Source organism: Canis aureus, chromosome 2 (assembly GCF_053574225.1).
Source record: "Canis aureus isolate CA01 chromosome 2, VMU_Caureus_v.1.0, whole genome shotgun sequence".
NCBI classification, from domain to species: Eukaryota; Metazoa; Chordata; class Mammalia; order Carnivora; family Canidae; genus Canis; species Canis aureus.
Window position 1 is genome coordinate 4,935,159 of NC_135612.1, and position 8,957 is coordinate 4,944,115.

The window sequence follows — 8,957 nt, forward strand, 5'->3', positions numbered from 1 at the left end:
AATATTCTGAAGACCCTTGTAAAATGGAATCATAAAATGTGATAAGACAAACCAAAACAGCAGCTATATAAAACAAATGTAGAAAGGAACAGAGGTGCTATGTCACTGGGTATAATAGATAAATTCTTTAGTTGGTCACTGAACTGAATGGATTTGAAATTTTTTGGCATTTAAGGCAAGAGGGGATAAGTTGATTACCTAATCTTCATTGTCTAATCCATAAGCAAGCATAGCTATTAGTCTATGGAGAAAAAACTTAGTTCAGGATCTAAATTCAAAGAGAATTTTTTTTGTGTGTGGATCCTTGTATGGGGACTTTAATAATAAAGTAAATGTCTTCAACTCTAGCTTCATCTTATAGAAACGTTGTTCAAATTAACCCTTCTGGAATCAGTCCTCTTTGAAGGCTGAGGATATGATATGAAGCCATTACTCAAGAGGGCATTCCTAAGGGAGGCAGATAATAAAGTATACGTGTTCTAGTTGTTGAAGATCTGGCTTGATACAGGCACAGAGCTGGGGAAATCTGGAAAAGGAAGTGCTTTCAAGTCTCCTGGGCAGTCTCTCTCAAATTTCAGATGCCTTAAGCAGGCCGTTAGTAAGTGCTGGATCACAGTCAATTTCAGGATACAATTCTGAACCAGAAACCCAGAGATGGGAGTGAGGCACACCTGTTCTGTTATGAAAGTCCAGCTTACGTTCTCACCCACTCAGAAAGCACTGCGTGCTTTAGCAGAGTCATGGGCAGCTACGATGCTTGAGGATAGGGCCAGTATATTTTCCAAATCTTACTATTTGCCTCGCTAGTGTAACCACAGAGCATGATAGATTTGAATTATCTGGAAAATGTTTATACTACCTGTGGAAAGTCCAGTTTCTAAGCAGAACTACATTTTGATAACCTCGCCAGCAAGAGGTAGCTGCGAAATACGCATAACCTACCTAAATCTGTTGAATGGTATTATCTGAAAATGTCTTTAAAATGTTAGAAGATGCCTACCAGATGTTACCAATTTTGATGTAAATGAGACCAAGTGGCTCCTTTTGATTTTTATGAACTGATGAGTCCAATGCTTAAGGCCTTATTCATCAACAAAGAAAATTCAACTGTGTTTGGCTAACATAGAGAAGGATGTTTGGCATCTTGTTTGCTCTAGCAGGAGGGACTGCAGTTTTCATTGAATGGTTCTCCCATATTGTGTAGGTAAAAAAAAAAAAAAAAAAAAGGCAGTGAGGCCAGGATGCAGCACTTTGTAGACCAATTTCAAATTAGACAACTGGTCGCTTTGCTATCCATATGTCTGCTTGTACACTCAGAGTCTAATGGTCATATCAAGTTTGGGCTGTTTGTCCTATAGGCTGAAAAAAGATGGGTGAGCTAAGAGGGCCGAGGTCAAGATACTGGAAGCTGAATAACGGTGCTAGCGATCAGTCTGTGGCTTAGAGCTGCAAGGACATTGTTTAACAGATCAAGCAGTTGAAATCAAGAATGCAAAGAGCATCGTCTATTTGTAAAAGTTGGCTATTCTGTGATGCCTGGGGGGTGCAGTTGGTTAAGCATTCAACTCTTAAAGATTTTATTTATTCATGAGAGACACAGAGAGAGAGAGAGAGAGAGAGAGGCAGAGACACAGGCAGAGGGAGAAGCAGGCTCCCCCCAAGGAGCCCAATGTGGATCTCCATCCTGGGACTCCAGGATCATTCCCTGGGCCGAAGGGAGGCGCTCAACCGCTGAGCCACCCAGGCGTCCCAGCTGTGTGAATTTAAATGGAGATTTATGCTTCTATTAATTCTTTGTCAATAGTCAAATTATAAATAACCATTTCTCCAAATTTTCATTCTTTTCCTCTATGCGTGAATCCAAAGCTTCTCTTTGAAATCTTATGTTTTATGAAATATTTGTGAATAAATATTTTTAGCATGTTATATAATACATCTTACGTATTATATATATGTATTTACAGATTCTGAAAATTTTTTGAATATAGAAATAAAAGAGGAAAATGACTAAAAAGAAGTGTGCTAGGTTCCTAGGGCTGCCATAACGAAGTACCGCAAAGTAGGTGGCTTTAAACAATAAAAATTTTTTCTTTCACAGTTCTGGAAGCTAAATTTTGAAATCGAGGTGATGACAGGGTTATGATCTCTGTGCTCTCCAGGGGAAGATCCTACCTTGCCTCTTCTCACTCTTTGGAGGTTGAGGTGTTCCTGGGCTTGTGGCTGTATCACTCTAGTCTCTGCTTTGGTCTTCACATGGTCATCTTCCTTTAGTCCGTCTTCCTTCTCCTCTTACAAAAATAGCAGCGGTAGTAGTGTAAGGGCCCTCCCTGCTCCAGCATGACCTCATCTTAACCTAACTAATTACATCTGCAACCACTCTACTTCCAGATAGGCCATATTCTGAGGTACTAGGGGTTAGAGCTTCCAAGTATCTTTTGGGGGGACATAATTCAACCCATAACACTTGTTTGGTGAGGGTGTCAATCTTGATAGAATCAAGAGTCATGTAAAGCCAACCCTTTGTTTTCCCAGATAAATAAAATAAAATAGAATAAAATAAAATAAAATAAAAGCCTCAGTTATTTCTCTATTATCTGTGACTTGAAAAAGAAAAGACAGAGGTTAAAGAACTGATGAAATCTTGCTTCAAACCTGACTTCACTGTGCCATAACCTCATATCTCACCTACCCAATTATGGAGTCCGACTCAGCAGTAATGATTTTGGAAATCAAAATGTATTTAAGGGGGAAAGACACAATTTCAGCTGAGGCCAGAGTACCAACTTAAAGAATAAAACTAAAATAAATAATGATATTAGTTGAGCATTAATGCTGATGTCCCTCAGATAGCCCAGAGGATGCCATTTATGGTATAAAGTTACAGAGAATCAGTTTTAGCAGCTATTTTCATCAAAGTTTCAAACATTTATATCCACAGAAAGAGCCCATGGGAAAATGATTTTCTGATCTAAATTTTCTTTGCGTGGAAGGAGATGTAGATTCACCACTCATTAGTTTAATGACCTTGGTAAATAAGCCCATTAATCTTTGAATTTTTTCTGCATTTGTAAAACAAGAATACTAGTAACTTATCCGTTAATTTAATAGGGCATTTTAATATAAAAGCCAGTTATACACTGTAATGTTATATCTACAAATGTAAGAATTTAGTTTTGGACAGTGTCTTCATGAAGCCTTTAAGAGGCACTATGACATAGCACTTATGAGCATAGGACCAGAGTGAGGCTGATTAGGATAGAATTTCAGCTCTATGATATCTAAGGTGTGATTTGGATCTCTCAGTGACTCTGTTTACTTGTCTGTAAAATGAGGATGATAGTATTTATTTTCCAGGTTGTTGAGAAGATTATAGAAATTAATAAAATAAATGTGAAGTAAGTAGGATAGTGCTTGCTATGTAGTAAACACTCAATAAATGTAAACTGAGGATGATGATTACCATAAACTCTGGCATTCAGGTCTCCCCAGTGAGTGCTTGGAACATATATGATTTAGAAGACAATGAAATTGGTTCCAGAAGTACAGGATGTTAGTTTATATATACAACATAACATATCTATGCACACAAACACACACACACAGTCCCTATAGGTAGCTATTGGGTTCAGAGGTATATAGGTGGTGTGGAGTGGAGAATGGAACCTGAGAAAGTTCACATAGGATTGGACAAAGATGAGAGTGTAGAAGTGACCTGAGAAGAGTAAAAAAAGGCTGAAAACAGTCACTGTGGTGAGTGACTAAAAAATTAAAGGACAAATAAAAGATTGCTTTAAAAAATTATAGGGGGGATCCCTGGGTGGTTCAGTGGTTGAGCGCCTGCCTTTGGCCCAGGGCACAATCCTGGAGTCCTAAGATTGAGTTCTGCATCCAACTCCCTGCATGGAGCCTGCTTCTCTCTCTGCCTGGGTCTCTGCGTCTCTCTCTCTCTCTCTCTCTCTCATTGTGTCTCTCATGAATAAATAAATAAAATCTTAAAAAAAAATTAAAAAAACTATAGGAATATTGTGGGCCTAGCTAAGGCTGAGCTTATGGCACTCCAGATACAGTAGCCCCAATCATTTTGGGGGGTTTTAGAACTGCTGTCTGGCTTAGCTTACCTGGAAGAGTGCAATGAGAGAAGAAATAGCCTCCATATGTTAATTGTGAGCCTAAGGCCTTTAGCTTTAGAAACACAAATAGGGTTTTTTAGTGAAACTGTCAAAAAAATTTTTTTTTATTCTTTGAATCCCACACTTAATTTGTGACTCTTGTTGAGCTTAAGGGTTAATAATCATTTGATTAATCAGTAAGGTGAAATTGTTTAAACAGATCTGTGTGGGGAAGGTCATTTTCTATTGTAAGTGGGACATAATCCAATTGAAACCAGCTTAAGCAAAGGGAAATGACTGAATTTATTGCCCAAATAATGTCAATGGCTTCTCTCCATCTCTTAGCTTTGCCTCTTCTCTGCTGCCTTCTTTCTCAGTTCTGGCAGTGGCCAAAGAGCTGCATGGATTTCAGAATCTTCATCATTTTAGGATCAATCTGGCAGAAAAAGAATTTTACCAGGCAGCTCCCACAACAGGTCTAAATCTCACTGAGACCGCAGTTTCGGTCACATCCTATCCTTAAATCTATGGTTATGACCAGGAATGGCTGTGACCAGGGACGCAGTGGAAGCAGGGAGGCTGGACGTTGGTGAGGCAAGTGCTGAATACTCTTTGAAGGCCAGAGCATCTTAAATAGTTGCCTAAAAAATGCCCTTGCTATAACTAGGGCTTGAATTTTAAGAAAACTGTATAGAATGGAAGTACAGATGTTATTCCGGGTAAATACAGGGAGATGATGTACTTTGAGTTATTCCAAATAAAATTCTTTGTTAAGTCAACTAAGCTACTGTTTTTGATAGTTTAAGTGAAGTAATGAGTAGGGCAATGACCAGCTTTATTCCTTTTTTATTGAAGAATTTGGATTCAAGCTAGTCACAGAACTGAAAGGCTAATTTAGGTGACTGCTTCTTGTCTAAGAAGCAACTAAAGTTTGTTAATTTTTCTTCTCATTTTAATATGATGAATACAAATGTTTAAAATCCAGTTTTCAAGTGGTTTAAACATTAAAATTGGCTTTGATCTTTTAACGTATTTTTATCCTTAAATTTGTGTTATAGAGCTAATGTAATAGGAAGCAGATTACTTAAATTGAATTAAAAACTGGGCTTGACAGCTAAAAAGGAATAACTATGATTTAAATAAAAACAAAAGCTGTAGACATATATTTTTGTGACTACAATCTTTATAGAAACTCGCTTTGGTGTCTAAACACTTTATAAACTGTAATTTTAAAAAGCGACTACAATTACATTTACATAAAATATAATGAATACAAGGAAAGGGTATATAGTGCCAAATTTCCCTAAAAACAAAGGGGTTTTACTATATCACTTTTCTTTTGAGAAAAAGAAGCCTTAAATGTAAGAATATTAGATAGCTGGAAAAATGTAACAGAAACCTTAAAATTAGGCCAATGTAACTAGTTTTCCTAGTTCTTCCCTGCAAGGGAAAAACCCAGCAACATATTGAAATATATTTGAAGAAATCACAAAGCTAGATATTGCATTGATCTATGAGGCACTGCCAGCAAAAATATGTCCAAAAACACCATGAGAATCATCTATTAATGTAATAGTTTACTTTGTGTTCTACAAATCTAAATGTTCCACTGTATTTTGATATGTTTATTTATATGAATTATAGTAACTTAAGGGCACTTGAAAAGTTAGATGGCTTAAGGATTTTAAAAATGGAGAGATGTCTTTGACTTGTATCAGAAATTGTGTTACTGATTATTTCAAACTGAGGTGTAGGAACTTAGAGAACTCTTTGAGAGAAAGAACTGTTCTTCTTCCATGACATTCAAGGTAAGATGTGTGTTGCTTAGTGTTCGAGAACAGCAACTGTAAGGATGCCAGATACAATGCCTGTATTACTTAATTGTTGGCCCACCAACTAACATTCACTGGCAACCTACCCTCTATTGTACTATGACTTGGTGTCTGCCTGAGGACAACAGTCTGGTTCAGGGCTGACCAGACTGAGGTGGGTGGTGTTTTCCTAGCAGAGCTGGTTTGGCCCAGCTAGCTACTCCAGCAAAAATGTATTGTGGGAATCAGTTTGTTCTCTCACAGTGAGGGAAATTTTCCAGCCAATACATTTGATTGTTCTTGTGTGAATGGCGCCAAGTATTAGAAGGGGAGAAATGACATAAGTTTATGTGAAACCGGCTCCTGCCTGTTTCGGCTGGACACACCCAGTTCAGAATGCTGTGAATGTGAGTTACCCAGGGTTTGGGAGAGAGGGCAACGCAGACAGTAATACCACATGGCCACGGAAGCTGTTAAAATACTGAATTCCTTCTGTACCAGCTTGTAAGTAGCCACTGTCTGAGTAGCCTTCCTCACCCCCAACCCCTGGCCATCTTCCCCTAGACCCAGGACCCCCAGCTAGACCTCTCCAAGGCCTACAGCAAGCAAAGGCCATTACTTACTGGCAGAGCAGAGGGCCTCTCTAGTGCTGTGGGCAGTACCTGGTCTGATGGGCCGCTGTCTGTGTGCTTCTGGTTCTTGACTCTACTATCACCTTGATAAAGAGCTAGTGAAATGTCATTTCACCACATCAGTTGAAGGCCAAAAAGCAAAAGCCTCAGGACAACGACCGTGATCAAAACAGAGGCAAGAGCCCCTGGAAGGAACCCAAGTGGGCCTCAGATCCTCATGCTTCTTTAAGGACTGCCTGGATATTAAATGTGATGTAGTTTGTCCTTCCTCGTTCTTTTCTGCCTCCACTTTTAGAACTGGCTCCGTTTATAATTCTCCTTAGGACTTTAAGGCAGTCGCTCTCAAGTTCCATGGTGGAGCATTTCTGCTAATGAGCATATGCCGGAAATGTGTGGGTAGGATGATAACAACCCACCCACTTTTAAGCTTATTTTAGAAGATACAATCATTAGAAAATGAAAATTAATTAATGAGCAAATTAAGGCAAATGCCAAATATCATGGATTAGAATTTTCTATATTTCGTTTTATGTTTCATCTAGAATCTTTTAAAAACCTAAATTATGTTGTATCTCTGTTGGTTTAAAACCCTCTAGCGGCTCCTCATTGCTCTGAGAATAAAATCCTCATCCTTATGACTTACAAGCCTCTCTGATTTGGCGATGGCTTTTCTCTCTGATCTGATCTCCTATGGTTCTTCCTCATTCTCACTCTGCATCTGGCACACTCGCCTTACAAAGATATGCTAAGCTGATCCCTTGCCTCGGGGCCTTTGTACTTGTGGCTCCTTTTGTTCCAAATGTCTTCCATGTGATACTGTCTCTCGTCCCATTCTTATCTCCTTAGAGAGCTATTTCCTGAGTGTACTAAATGATATCGCCCTCCTTTCAGGCACTCTGATTTTTCCATAGTTCTAACCACTAACAGAAATAATTTCATGGGGTGTCTAGGTGGTTCAGTGGGTTAAGTGTCTGTCTTTGGCTCAGGTCTTGATCTCAGGGTCCTGGGATCAAGCCCTGCATCAGGCTCCTGGCTCAGTGGGAAGCTAGATTTTTCCTCTCCCTCTGCCTCCGCCCCGCTGTTCATGCTCTCTCTCTCTCTCAAATAAATAAATACAATCTTCAATTAAAAAAGGAAAGAATTTCATTATTTGTTTATGGTCTGTCTCCCTCCTCGAGAATGTGAGTTATGTGAGTACAGGAACTTCTTCTGGCCTATTCACCAATGGAGCCCAGTAGCTCAAAGAATGAGAAGTCGTGAAGTGTAGAAGAGGCAACATAGAGTAGTGGTTCATATGCAGGCTCTGGAGCCAGAAAACTGTATTAGAAACTCACTTCTGGAAAAAAAGAAAGAAAGAAAGAAAGAAAGAAAGAAAGAAAGAAAGAAAGAAAGAAAGAAAGAAACTCACTTCTAGGGGTGTCTGGGTGGCTCGGCTGGTTAGCCATGATCCCAGGCACCACACAGGGCCCCTTGCTCAGCCAGGAGTCTGCTTCTCCCTCTCCCTCTGCCCCTACTCCCTGCTTGTATGCTCTCTCTCTCTTAAGTAAATGAATAAAATCTTAAAAGAAAGAAAAAGAAACTCATTTCTACTACCTAACTGCTGAATCACTTTAGGAAACAACAGCATCCATGCTATAGTGTTCTTGTGAAAGTTAAATGAACTAATAAATTAAAAAATTCACTTAGAACAGAGTCTGGCACGTAAGGAACACTATAAATATTTGATAGTTTTATTTTTTATTTTTTCATTAGAATATAAGCTCCATAAGGGCTGGATTTTGCTGTTTTGTGTATTGACCAGTCCTTAGCACCTATTGTTGTCACTCAAAAATTAATGTTGAGAAAACTGTTAAAACTATCCTTTTTAAAAAATTATGTTAACCATAGGAATTAGAGAAGAAGCATTTCTAATTTTCTTTATCATTTCCTCCACATCTGTAATCACACAACACCATGGTTAAATACTGGGTTTACTTAAGCCTGGAATTTCCCAGTTCTGGTGACTGCAGTGCCCATAACAGATCCAATTTGTTAATTGATGATAGTACTCCTTCTTCCTTAGCCTGACTGGACCTTAGACATTTCCGTCAAACCAGTGTTTCAGGATGATGACGCCAATAAAGAGCAAAACCCAGTTACTCTCCTAAGGGATAGGGAATGTATGTGTTGTAAGAGTGATACATATGGAGTTTGTTTCTATTCTATGTTCATCTGAAAGACTTACCTGTTCCTGTTTTTTACTGGCCACTCAGAATGATGGGGATAAGAGAAATAAAGAATTCTATTTCTGATTTCTTCCCAGGACACCAAGGTACTTTGATTTATTTTTTAGGGGTTGAGGTGTGCTCAGATCACAGGTAAGAAGAATATGAGAAATTAAATCTCACTGCTTAAAAAAATGTTCT